The sequence below is a fragment of the Artemia sp. Qi Xiang Cuo genome, chromosome 11 (assembly GCF_049724085.1).
Source record: "Artemia sp. Qi Xiang Cuo chromosome 11, ASM4972408v1, whole genome shotgun sequence".
Classification (NCBI taxonomy): Eukaryota; Metazoa; Arthropoda; class Branchiopoda; order Anostraca; family Artemiidae; genus Artemia; species Artemia sp. Qi Xiang Cuo.
In genome coordinates, this window is record NC_142804.1 from 12,938,356 (window position 1) to 12,952,242 (window position 13,887).

A 13,887-nucleotide genomic window follows, 5' to 3' on the forward strand; every position below is an offset into this window, starting at 1 on the left:
CACTTGCGTTGCGCAACCTGTTTAGCAATATAGCGGCTAAGATTTTATCCGGTATATGTCAGATTAATGATTGTAGATGTCACCTGTAGTCATGGTATATCAGTTCTAGTCGTAGTAATCTGAGTGTTCGTATGAGGCTGCACAATGGTGAACGATATTCATATGGTCGTTCACCATTATGTACCCTCATGGGACTTGTCAAAATATTATTTTGAGACGACATTTTATTGCATGCCTTATTATATTCATACGATCATTCTGTGCTCTAGAATATGTCTGAAGATGAATATCGGAGAAGAGAAGCTAATTCCTTACCTGAAACCTCTCTGGTTAGGTCTAGTTCTTCTGACACGAGCGTTGTGGAGCCTACTTAGCAATACAGTGGCTCTAGAAGGTTTCGAGGGAGCCAGCAGTAATACTGGAGCTTGCATTCCACTCCTAGCCTGAAATAATCTATGCCAATAACTGCTTGTACGCTATGTTCTTATAGCCTAAAGAAGCTGTCTCGGAGAAACCTCACACTTGAAATCTCCCTGAGCCACTGCTCTTCAAACACCACCTCAAGGAGCCACGCTCAGTGCTAGACTGAAAGTTCGGTCTGAACACTACCTTTTTAAATTTGCATATTTTAGTCTTTAAAGAAAAGGGCAAAATATCCGTTCTATCCCTCATTCTCTTTTGAGACATCCATGTTTTCAGCCTCTGGCCACCTCCACCGAGCCAACTTGCCTCATAGCAAAGGTAGTTAGAACCCCCATATGATATCAAGTCGAAATTTTTAGATGGCTGTTTTGTTCCAAATAGTCAAAATATCCAATAAACAGGTCACCAGAAACGACAAAACCCGTGCAGCACCAAGGAATAAAGCGACCTAAATTAATTTTAAGTTATCCATTGCAATTTGTTTTGTTGGATCCCATTCTCAGAGAGATTATGAGGTTCCTGTAAGGATGGAGGTCCTGAGAATGTGGTACGATATAAGACTGAAATCTAAGTTTATGACACAAACCTCCCATACACGAGGTTCTAAAGGCGTCTAAATTTTTTTTTTGTATTTGACATAAACTTTTAAGCCATACTGTCAGGGCCAAGGGTACTACACATTTTTGGCTGAAGGACGGTGTTTTGGAACCCAGAAATAAGCCACAAACGTTTTTGTCAATCATCTATTTTAAAATATCAATCTTAATTCAATCTTTAAATATCAATCTTAATTGAGGTCATACCACCCCCCTAAAGAATACTGGTCCCTAAAAGGTCCTAGTCCATCTTTAACTTATTTTTTCGCTAATCAGCTCAAAACGGATATCCTTAAATACTTGGACTTACGAAACGTCAATGCACAACTAAAACTAAGAAAAAAAATATTTAGGGTAAGGGCTCAAAATGCAACAACTTTTAAATTCTTTGCAATTGGCTTGAAATTCCTTGTGTTCAATGCCTTGGACATTCACCAAAAAAAAAAAAAAAAAAAAAAAAAAAAAAATGTTGGGGGTTTTTAGGGTTATTAGAGGGCCTGGAAAAGTTGCTATCCTTTATCAGTTTCAAACTCACAGCCTTTATTCCCTGAAACAAGGAAAACCTAAAGTAAAAACGATGATGTTTGGGGTCCAAACAAACCCAAAATAAAGAAATTTTTCTGACATAGATTTGGAATCCCATGGTTAGATTTTTCCTGTTTGGATTTATAATTATATTGGGGCAAGGAAAGCTTGTTAAAACGGAAATTTTAAAAAGGGGTTTCGAATTAAGACATCAGTAACTTGGAAATTGTTTTTCTTTGTCCCTCATATAGTCTACTATCTGAAAGAAAATATTGCCCATTGTTCACGGATAATTATTTTTTACATATTAGAAATAATGTAGCTTGCAGAAAAGGGCGACAAGTCTCAAGCATTATACTTTTCTCCTACACCTTATTAGATAGATTAGATATGGTAAATGGCCATAGAAAACTGGGACAAGAGCTCATTCAATCGTTCAACTGCTATTAAAGTACTGACATTTCTAGAGCAAAGCAATGATTTACCTCTGATAAAAAAAGGTTACCTCTGATAATGGTTGGTGGCCCTTATGTACCTACACACTTTTTTTGTGCCTATGTACCTCTTGCTTTGTTTTCTGTACCTAGCAAGCTTAGTCATATGCTCCAAGAGGTTTCGCTCTGAAGTTCCTAATCGAATAGTTTAACAGTTTGGAACAAGGAAAGATAAATTCTATTCACTAAGTATATTCTATTTACTAATAAATAATAAATTATTTGAAAAAAACGTTTAAGTATTTGAAAAACGAAGGAGAAATTTCAACTGAAAGTAAGGAGCAACATTAAAGCTTAAAACAAACAAAAAGTATTCCGTGTATGAGTGGCTGTCCTTTACTCAATGTCTCACTCTTTACGCTAAAGTTTGACTTTTTGTCAAATTTTTGCCAACCAGATGCGTACCAGTTGTGTATACATAATTTCAAAGAAAACATTAAACCCCGAGTCGCCTAGCCCTAGCGGCCCGACCCTTAGAAACAGTGCGCAACGAAAAAAGTCCGCATATCCGATTTTCGCTAGCCTAGGAAATTTTGACCGGTTGGAAATAATGAAAGAGTGTGGTAAGTTGAAAAAAAACTGCCTTGAGTGTGTCTGTGGACTTGCCTAGTGATCTCGGTAAAAGACAGAAAGAACTGTATCTCATGGCTACAAGCTAAGAACGTCAAAAATAGCAAGTGAAAAGTGTCAGAAACGCGTCAGATTAAAAAAGGAATCAAACTTTGGTTAGAAACCAAAAAATCAAAGACGTCGCAATGGATGAAGCTGCAAGATGACTGCTACGATCCACTCAAGCTTCCCCACGCTGGGCCAGACAATCCCAATGAATCTGATTCGGAAGCATAGTGTTATATAAATTTTTGCATTTAGCCAGTTATTGGGGCAGTAATAGTACTGATTGTTGTAGGATTTGGAAAGAATATTGGTAAATTATGGTGGTAAAAGAAATAAGTTAAACATATCTTAATTAAAAAGTATTATAACTGATCCCCCTGAGAGTATTATTGTTTTCTTACCGTTTGCTTAATATTGAAGTTTTTTTGTTTTTTTTCATCCAAAGAAATGTTTTTGCTTTTCGTGTGTCCTTATTTGTTTTTCTTTTTCAGTGTAGTAAGAAAAGTCTGGGTTTACAAACTTCGAAGTGGTCTACTTATCCTTTCAAAAGCTCAGCCATTGCTTTTCTCGAGCATGTGGTAAGTTATGAATTTCTGCTCTGACCTCCCAGAGGGCGCCTCCTTATCAGCAGGTCAAAGTAATGCAAGATTAACAGAGTTGGAAGAAAATTTGTGACTAAGGGACACTCTGACTCTCAGCTCACTGTTCTCAAGCTTAACTGTTAAGGGTTATGCTCTTCGTTTTCTGATGTAACGAATTTTTGCCAACAGCTGTAGCCAGATGTAGTCAGGATTTGCAAAACTTTTCTAACAAGACACACCGATACCCTTTTAGAATTACCTGATCACTCTTCACAATTCCTTCACAGATCTAAAATGAATAGAGGAGGCTTGGCTATTTATACGCGGCAAGAATTCACAGCCTGCATCAATAAAGAATTAACCCGGAATATCGAAGGAGTTTATGAATCTCCCTTCTTGGAAATAATTTTACCTTCGCAGAAGAAAATAACACTTGGAGAAGTATACCGTCCACTGGCAGGATCTGTCTCTTCGTTCTCGGAAAACTTAGGTGAAATATATGATCTTCTGGAGAGACGAGGGAACGAAGCCATCTTAATGGGGGACTTTAACACCAATCTGACTCTTGCTATCATCAGGTGCGATAGATCTGCTCAGTATAATGTCTACTTCGAACATGTACCCCTTAACCACGATACTTATTCGAGTAACTACCACCTCCCACTCATTGATTGACAACATTTTTTCGACGCTGCATCCAATATCGGTCTCTATCTTGCTATCTGACACTTCTGATCGCTCCCCTCTGCTTAGGAATTTTAAAATACAGCACAAAGGTCCTAACCCCAATGCCAGGGCCTTCGCAGGGATTTGCCACGTGGAAATTAAATGATGAGAACCTAGAAACCCTTAAACAAGTACTGGAGAGCACATCCTAGGATTATGTTATGAACACAGAAGATGTTAATGCAGGATTTGAGGAATTCCATAACATTTTTATGAGAAAACATACCGATTACTGCTCTAAAAAGCATACAAGGAAGACTGGACAGAAAAATCAGCCCATTAGTCCTTGGATTAGTCATGGACTGCTCTAGTGCATTAATAAGAAAAATAAGCTTTGGATTGATCATGTAAATGACCCTTGCATACCGACGCTTGAGAAATATATTGAATATAAAATATGCCGTCGATTAATTTTATGTAAAGCTAAGAGAAATTATTTCATTAGAAAAATAGCTGAAAGTTTGAAAGATTCACGGAAGATATGGAAGGTTGTAAACTCTTTACTGCGTCCCTGCAGCATCTCGCCTGAGCTTTCTTTGAAATTATCTGTAAATGGGGAAACTATATCGGGGCCAGAAAACGTTGCAAATGCACTGGGATCATTTTTTGCAGAGGTGGAAAAAAAGAAGCAAATTCCGTTGAAAACCCCATGACGAGTTTTAAAGATTACCTAGGCCCAGCATGCACCAAGTCAACAGCTCTCACTCCTGTCTCTCCACCTGAAATTCTGTTGATTATACGAAAACTAAGAGGAAATTCTGCTTCTGGATTCGACCAAGTACACACTAATGTGTTAAAAGCAGTTGGTTCGTCAAGCATAGAGCCTCTTACTTACCTGATCAATTTGTCTCTGCAAAAGGGTACTTTCTAAGAACGGCTAAAGAAAGCTAGAATAGTTCCTTTCCACAAAGGAGATTCTCGAGCTGATCCTGCGAATTATATACCTATTTCCATTCTTTCAATTTTTTCAATGGTTTTTGAAAAACCCATGCAGCAGCAGCTACTCGAGTTTCTGGAGAAAAAAAGTGTTTCTTAATGCTCATCAGTTTCGGTTTACACCAGGACGCTCCACCCAAGATGCACTAACGGCTTTGAGTTTATGGATCAACAAAGTTATGGATTCATAGTCAAACAAAAGAAGAGTGTATATAACGAATATAGATTCAGTTCCTTTCTTCAGACCTAAAGGACTGAGAACGCATGTTCACCAAGAAATTTTACTTGGATACTTCGACTACGTTAAAAGGATTTGTTTCACTACTGCCCATACTTGGGCCTGTACTCCAAATAAAGATGAAGATTGATATATTTTGTATCGTCAACCATCCAAACAAAAAATCCCTGATGAAAAGAGACCCCAGGAATGGTATAAAGGGATTCTAGATAAAGGAATCAACGAGTTGTTTTTCAATATAAAAACATGCTAAAATAAACCATTGGTTTATTGGGACAATGAACCAATGTCCCAATACATTGGGAGCTAACATGGGACATTGGAGGAGACTTACATCGGGACAATGTAAGTCTTCCCACTGGCCTTCCGCATTTTAAGGGGGATTTCTGGTCAGATGAAATTGAAAAAAAAAACACACAAAAAATTGAACAAGGAAAAAAGCGGAGAAGAACAGTGTCAAAGAAGAATAAAAACCCGACGGAAAAGAATACTCAAGTATCTGGCGATAGGAATTTACACGAAAGTGAAGACCTTTCTAATCAAATAATTAAATAAATGCAAAGGTACAAAGAATCTTTCTTCGTAATTTAGTTGCATTCACCACTAGGTGTAAATTATCCTCTCAAAATTCGTGATCCAGACCCAGAAATCATATGCGACTTGGTAGATGACCGACAAGCTCTGATGACAATGGCAAGCGAAAAAAATCTGGAAAATTCTTTAATGAGAAGATGTAAATTTTTTACTTTGGTTCTACGAATTGCGTAGTCAAGTTGATTATACTAATATTTGCCCTCATACAATGATTGTCAACGACGAACAGATTGTGGACAATGCTGTTTACAGATTGTAAACAGTAAACAATGATTTTAAACATAAATCAAGTATCTGGCGATTGGAATTTACACGAAAGTGAAGACCTTTCTAATCAAATAATGCTAAGGTACAAAATTTTTTTCTTCGTAATTCAGTTGCATTCACCGCTAGGCGTAAATTATCCTCTCACATAACAGTATTGCAGCAAACTACGATCCTCTCATTCATGAGGAGAATCCCTTAGCCGCTGCACTGTAGCAACCATTAGCTAATAATGTTTTATCATGTTTGAAGCTAATATCGTGATTGCGGTCAATCTCTTTGTTTTTCAAGGCATTGGATTTTCCTTCCTTGTTGTTCAAGTAAAGGCACTGTAAGCTTACTTTATGGGGAGATTTCGACCATGGCGGTTCCAATGGTGTAGTTTGTGTTTCTATATGACGCCATTTTAAATGTTGGACTATTTATTTTTTTTTTTATTATGGGACGTGTTCGTGTTTCGCTTCAACCACGAAACGTTAAATTATACACAATGGCCCACCCCCATGTATTGAAAATATGTTCAATGACGCATTCCCCCACATACGCAACCCACCACCCCACCTTCATAATAGCTGTTGTACAATTATACGTCACTGAACATATTTTCACGGAAAATCGAGTGAATCAACTTAATTAAATCAAGCATTAAAATAAACATCCAAATTGATTATCTTGTGTGGACTTCATGACTTTTCAGGTACAAATGGCCACCATATGGCATTACTTGCTCTGCAGCTGAGAAGCTCAATATATAGCTTTGTGAGACTTTTAAATGGATTGACAATTTCAGAATTTTCAATTGAAAGCTACTTGATCCTCTTTAGGGCAAAACTGTAGTTTGGTGCCAAAAATCTCCAGAAAACTGTTTTCCAATGACACTATATTTATAGTAATTAGAAAAGGTTAAATTTTCATTCAAGCGAGCCATATTCCGTTCTTTTAAGACCATCGGTTCAATACGATTACCCCTGAAAAAAACTTACAAAAAGCTTCTAATATGCTGGATCTAATGGTGTAATTTTTGTTAAGATCAACTGCTTATTTGAGGATATTTACCCCTCTTTTGAAAATCAGGCAAAAATAAATTCCTTTGATGTACTAATTGTAAATCAAAAATAATTATTTTTGGAGTTTCCGCTACTATTAGTCGCTTCTTTCTTTCAATTAAATAAAAAAAAAGTTTTTTTTAACTGAAAATAAGGAGCGACATTAAAACTTAATAAGAACAGAAATTATTCTGTATATGAAAGGGGCCGTCCCCTCCTCAACGCCTCACTCTTTACGCTAAATTTTTTTATTTAAAAAAAAAAAAAAATTTTTAGACAGAGTCAAACTTTTACGTAAATAGCGAGGCGTTAAGGAGGGGACAGCCCCTTTCATATACAAAGTAATTCCTGTTCGCTTTATGTTTTAATGTCACTCCTTACTTTCAGTTAAAAAAAATTAGTTTTTTTATATTTAATTTCTGAACTTTATTGAATTAATGCAGATTTGATTTTGGTTCACCGTACATGAATAATTAAAACGAAATTTGCATATTAATTTAACTTTTTTTTTTGGCTAAATGGCTTTCTTGAAATTTTGTTCTGACTTAACTTACGACTTAACTGACTTAACTAACTGACTTAACTTAACTTACGAATTCACTTACGTAACGAACTTCTATATTCATATATTTTTGTTTACGTATATTAGGGAGTTCGCCCTCTAGTCGATACCTCGCTCTTTACGCTAAAGTGAAAATTTTGTTCCAATTCTTTCAGAATGACCCCTTAATAACAAAGGTCGTTAATTAGAATAAATAACTCTAATGAAAGTACAAAAAGAAACTTTAGCGTAAAGAGGGAGCTAATGACCGGGGGGCAAACCCAATCATATACGTAATAATTTCTGTTCGTTTTAAGTTTTGATGTTGCTCCTTACTTTCAGTTGAAAAAATTGTTGTTTTTTTATTTAATTTCTGATTTTTTTTTAAATAATGCTGGGAAATCCGGCGCCCCTTCATAGCAATGTTCCTCCCCCCATGAAAACTTCCTCCATAGAAAGATCCTCCCACGTAACATCCAACCCACCCTCCCCCCCAACTACCAGAATACATCCCCCCTGAAAACTTCTGTGTACTTCCAAATAACCAATACTATATGTAAACATTGGGCAAAGTTCATAACTTGCAGCCCGTCTCCCGGGGACTGCGGGGGATTAAGTCATCCTCAGAGACATAGTTACTGTATTTTTCGACCATGCTGAACACAATGACTATCTCAAAATTTTGATCGGTTGACTTTGGGAAATAATCGAGCGTGTGAGGGGGCCTAGTTGCCCTCCATTTTTTCGTTGCTTAAAAAGGGCACTACAACTTTTAATTTTCGTTCGAAAGATCCCTCTCACGATATTCTAGGACCACTGGGTCGTTACGATCGCCCCTGGGAAAAAAAATAAACACTCATCCGTTATCTTTCTTCTGGCAAAATTTTTAGGGGGTGTTTTCCCCTTTTCTCGAAAATAAGGCAAATTTTCTTAGGCGCGTAACTTTTGATTGGTAAGACTAAACTTGATGAAACTTATATATTTGAAATCAGCATAAAAAGCTGATTCTTTTGATTCATCTATTGGAATAAAAATTCTGTTTTTATAATTTCGGTTACTATTGAGCCGGGTCACTCCTTACTTACAGTTCGTTACCTTGGGCTGTGTCATCACACTTGACCGCATTCCCTTTTTGAACTAGGCTTTTATTGGTGCATGTATTCTCAGAGTTGTTTCTAATGCACGTATGGAAAATGCACTTGGGCTCTTCGCATATTCTTCGATGCCGAAAGCTACAACTTTCATTTGTTTTGTTTATCTTTATTTTTTCAGTAATTGTGTTTACCATTACGTTCTCTGGTGTAATTAAATAAAAAAACAAGTTTTTTCAACTTAAAGTAAGGAGCAACATTAAAACTTAAAACGAACAGAAATTATTACGTATATGAGGTGGTTCGCCCCCTAGTCAATACCTCGCTTTAAAGTTCGAATTTTTTTCGATTCACAAATTACTGAATCACAAAGGCCTTTTAATTGGAATAGATAGCTCTTTTGAAAGTACTAAAAAAACTTTAGCGTAAAGAGCGAGGTATTGACTCGGGGGCGAACCCCCTCACATACGTAATAATTTCTGTTGGTTTAATTTTTAATGTTGCTTCTTACTTTCAGTTGAAAAAACTTCTTTTTTTAATTTAATTTCTGATTGTTTTTTAAATAATGCTGGGAAATCCGGCAACCCCTTCATAGAAATGTCCCTTCCTCCAAGAACACATCCTCCATGGAAAGATCCTCCCATGTAATCCCTACTGGATCGATACGATGATCATATCGATCCAAAAGACTACTGGATCGATACGATGACCCCTGGGGAAAAAAACAACCAAACAAATAAACACGCATCCGTGATCTTTCTTCTGTCAAAAAATACAAAATCCCACATTTTAGCAGATAGGACCTTGAAACATCTACAGTAGGGTTTTCTGTTACGCTGAATCTGATGGTTTTAGGTTGATGAAACATATATATTTGAAATCGGCATAAAAATCCGATTCTTTTGATGTATCTACTGGTATCAAAATTCCGTTTTAAGAGTTTCGGTTACTATTGAACAGGGTCGCTCCTTACTTACAGTTCTTTACCACGAACTGTTTGATCGCAATTTTCAGGATTTCGGCAGCCTGTTTAATCTTTTTAAACATTTTGAATGCATTCCATTCTGTCAAGAGACCGAGTGACCGACTTTGCTTATATAGGTGGGTAAATCCAAACACCCCTCCCGATATTCCATTATGTAGATACATAGGCTCTCCTTTTTATAAATATCATACACATTGAAGTAAAACAAATTCTGATTGTGTTTGTCCTTTAAACAGGTTTTGCATTGCTACTACTTCGTTCATCATTTTTGCGGACGAATTTAAATGCAAGGTTGATTTTGACTTTTTTTCTGGTTCTAAGATAAACAAATTCAGAAAAACCTAAGGGTTTAGTAACGTCAGTTGTGTACTTTTCGTGAAATACATTTTCATCCTTTGCTTGAGCATAATTTTTTTCATGGTTATTTTTGTTGATTTGTTTTTCAGTTTCTTCTAGACCCCAGCACCGCACCGGCAGATCGACCGAACACCGCCGACGAGAGGCCCGGTCAACCGCCACCAAAGTGTTGCAACGTCGCTGGCGCGCCGCAGGCACGCCGCCACCGGCAGAGGTAGCGGCGTTCGGTCGACTTTAAATTAATTTTGCGACAATTCTTTATTGCGTCAACCACAAAGTCGGGGCTTTTCCTTCTCGTGTGGTTTAGTATTCCGATTTTCCTGATTAGAAATCAATGAGGGCTTGCACTATCCACGAATGTTTGGGTATTTCCCCGAAAATCCATACGTCACCCGGAAAAACAAATTTGGTTCCCGTATCTCTGAAAATCAAGGAATCACGGTGTCACCCCTAGCGATTTATCACCAGTGACTTTCCCTGCCAAATATTACTTTGCATACCATAATTCTTCACTACTCTCTTGTTCATTAATTTTTGTCTCTTTTGTTATTTTGCATAAAAACAAGACAGATGCAATATGCAATTGCAAATATTGCAATATACACAGTTCGTCCTATGTTGACAAAAAAAAGTACCGTCTTTATGAAACGAGTTTAAATCATTTCGAATGCAGTTTCCCAATCGCTATTTCTTACATCATTCGCAGTCAAGAATTTTATTTTCAAGTTGAATAGAATTATAGAACGCATTCACTACTATACAGCTTCAGCCTTCAGTTGGATTTTGAAATTGACTGCCGACAGATCTACAGCTGAATTGTAAGTTTGCAGAATTTTTTTTCTTTTGCCGTTTTTAGGTTGGGGAATTAAAGATTAAAACGGAAGTTACCCCAAAAATATGATTCATAAATAAATTGTAAATTATTGCCTATAAGGGGGGGGGATAGGGGGCTATCATTCTTTAATAATAATATATCATTTTTTTTTATTGAAAGCAGGGAGGCCAAAAAGATAATTATTTTTTTCATTTAAAGTGGAGACAGAAGAAAATGATATCAAATTCCCTAGGAAACCATTGAAATATTTTGATAGACCCAGGACCCCCCATTGGGATTTGTTCATTGTCTTGGGTATTTTGCGATGTCTCACAGGCTACTGGCCTAATTTGGCTTTTGTGTGTGCTCCCTTTTAATTAGATTCTTTTGAGCTTATTGAATGCCACGGCGAATCTATGACTCAGTTTTTCAATAATTTGAGGTATATCTGAATCATATCTACATTTTTGTTGTTGTCTTTGTACCCCTTTACTCATACCCTCAATTTTTTTTTTCAAGGAACACTACGCTGTATAATGTTTTTTACATGTTTGTTTAAACCATATAGTGACCCAGTTAATTATTGAGTAAATTATTTTTATAATTTAAAGCTGAGTCGGTATCCGATCAAGGTGGTATTCAGAAGGGGGGGGGGTGAAGAGGTATTACATATAAATGATAATATCTCGAAATTATTTTATTGAAAGCAGGGATGCCAAGAAGTAATTTTTTTTAATTTAAAGCAGAGACGGCATCCTATCAAGGTATACAGAGGGGGGATAGTGAGCTATCATATTTAAATGATAATACCTCGATTTCTTTCGGAAAGCAGGGATGCCAATAAGTTAATTTTTTTTTTTTATTTAAAGCAGAGACGGTATCCTATCAAGATGGTATCCAGAGGGGGGAGGGGCATAGGGAGTTATTATATTTAAGTGATAGTACCTTGATTTATTTTTTATTGAAAGCAGGGATGCCAAAAAGTTGAAAAGTTGACAAAAAATAACAAAATTTTCGTGAGTTATAATTGATACAGCACTTGTATAGTTTTATCATCCAAAGGGAAAGGGACATATGCGTCCAACCCGTTTTTTTTCTTATTGATGAAACGGGTTTACTTTGAAAACAATCATTCATAAGTACCAGGCAGGTTCACACTAAAACGAATTGGCGTGACGAAAGCGATATCGACATCCCCACCTAACGTTGCGCTCGAGTGATAATGGCGCCCTTGGTCCAGTGCCCAAGTTACATTAAAAGGCCAGGTCATAATAAAAGCTTTCAATTTGGGAGGTTCAAGGAGGAGTCTTTGACAGTCTTATGACCTCAGGGTATTACATATTGCAACGTTCTTACGTATCTACAGTGGTTTAAAAATTCGATCACCCCACAAATGATTACCAAAAATATGCACAAATATAACAAATGTAACAATTGGAATATTATAACACTTTTTTCAAACCTTTGAAGAAAAGCAAAAAGGCTAAATACCCCTAACTACGCTATAAAGCTATTTTAAAAAGAAACGCTCCGGAGATTAAATAAGTAGAACAACAGGGAAATTTTTATACAAGACAGTGGAACGCAACTTTAAATGAATGTTTCGACCCTACATCCAAGGGCCGTTCTCAGCAAAAACAGACGAAGAGAATAAAAAAAATATAAAAGAAACTTACATTAAAATTCAATCATTAAAACTGAAAGGTTTTTTAAAAAAAATGTTTTAAAACAGCCCTAATATTATTACTTTAAGGAAGTTCAAACAGGACTGGTACTCCAAACGAAATGGACAGAGAACAATTCATTCAGATGAAATTAAAATACTTACAGATAAGCTTTTAAAGCTAATCTCGCCTTCTTGGCAGCCAGCCTATATGATCTATTCTTAATAGGTTGAGTGGAGTTATTTACTGGTTTTTTAATATAATTAGTTAAATCGTGTTTGTTTGAACCATATAGTGACCTAGTTAATTATTAAGTAAATTATTTTTCTAATGAAACCTGAGACGGTATCCTATCAAGGTGGTATCTAGAGCGGGGGGGGGTAGGAGGTTTTACATTTAAATGATAATATCTCGAAATCTTTTTATTGAACGCAGGGATCCCAAAACGTTAATTTTTTTTTAATTTGAAGCAGAGACGGCATCCTATCAAGGTGGTATCCAGAGGAGGGGGGGGGTAGTAAGCTATCATATTTCAATGACATATCTCGATTATTATTTTTTTTTTGAAAGCAGGGGTGCCAATAAGTTGATTATTTTGAATTATTTAAAGCAGAGACGGTGTTCTATCAAGATGGAATCCAGAGGGGGGAGCATAGGGAGTTATTATATTTAAGTGATAGTACCTTGATTTTTTTTATTGAAAACAAGGATACCAAAAATTTGAAAAGTTGACAAAATTAACAAGATATTCGTGAGTTATACTTGATACAGCACTTGAATGGTTTTATCGTCCAAAGGGAAAGGGACATATGGGTCCAACCCGTTTTTTTTTATTATTGATGAAACGACCTAGTTAATTATTAAGTAAATTATTTTTCTAATGAAACCTGAGACGGTATCCTATCAAGGTGGTATCTAGAGCGGGGGGGGGGTAGGGAGGTTTTTACATTTAAATGATAATATCTCGAAAGCTTTTTATTGAACGCAGGGATCCCAAAACGTTAATTTTTTTTTAATTTGAAGCAGAGACGGCATCCTATCAAGGTGGTATCCAGAGGAGGGGGGGGGGGTAGTAAGCTATCATATTTCAATGATATATCTCGATTATTATTTTTTTTTTGAAAGCAGGGGTGCCAATAAGTTGATTATTTTGAATTATTTAAAGCAGAGACGGTGTTCTATCAAGATGGTATCCAGAGGGGGGAGCATAGGGAGTTATTATATTTAAGTGATAGTACCTTGATTTTTTTTATTGAAAGCAGGGATACCAAAAAGTTGAAAAGTTGACAAAATTAACAAGATTTTCGTGAGTTATACTTGATACAGCACTTGCATGGTTTTATCGTCCAAAGGGAAGGGACATATGCGTCGAACCCGTTTTTTTTCTTATTGATGAA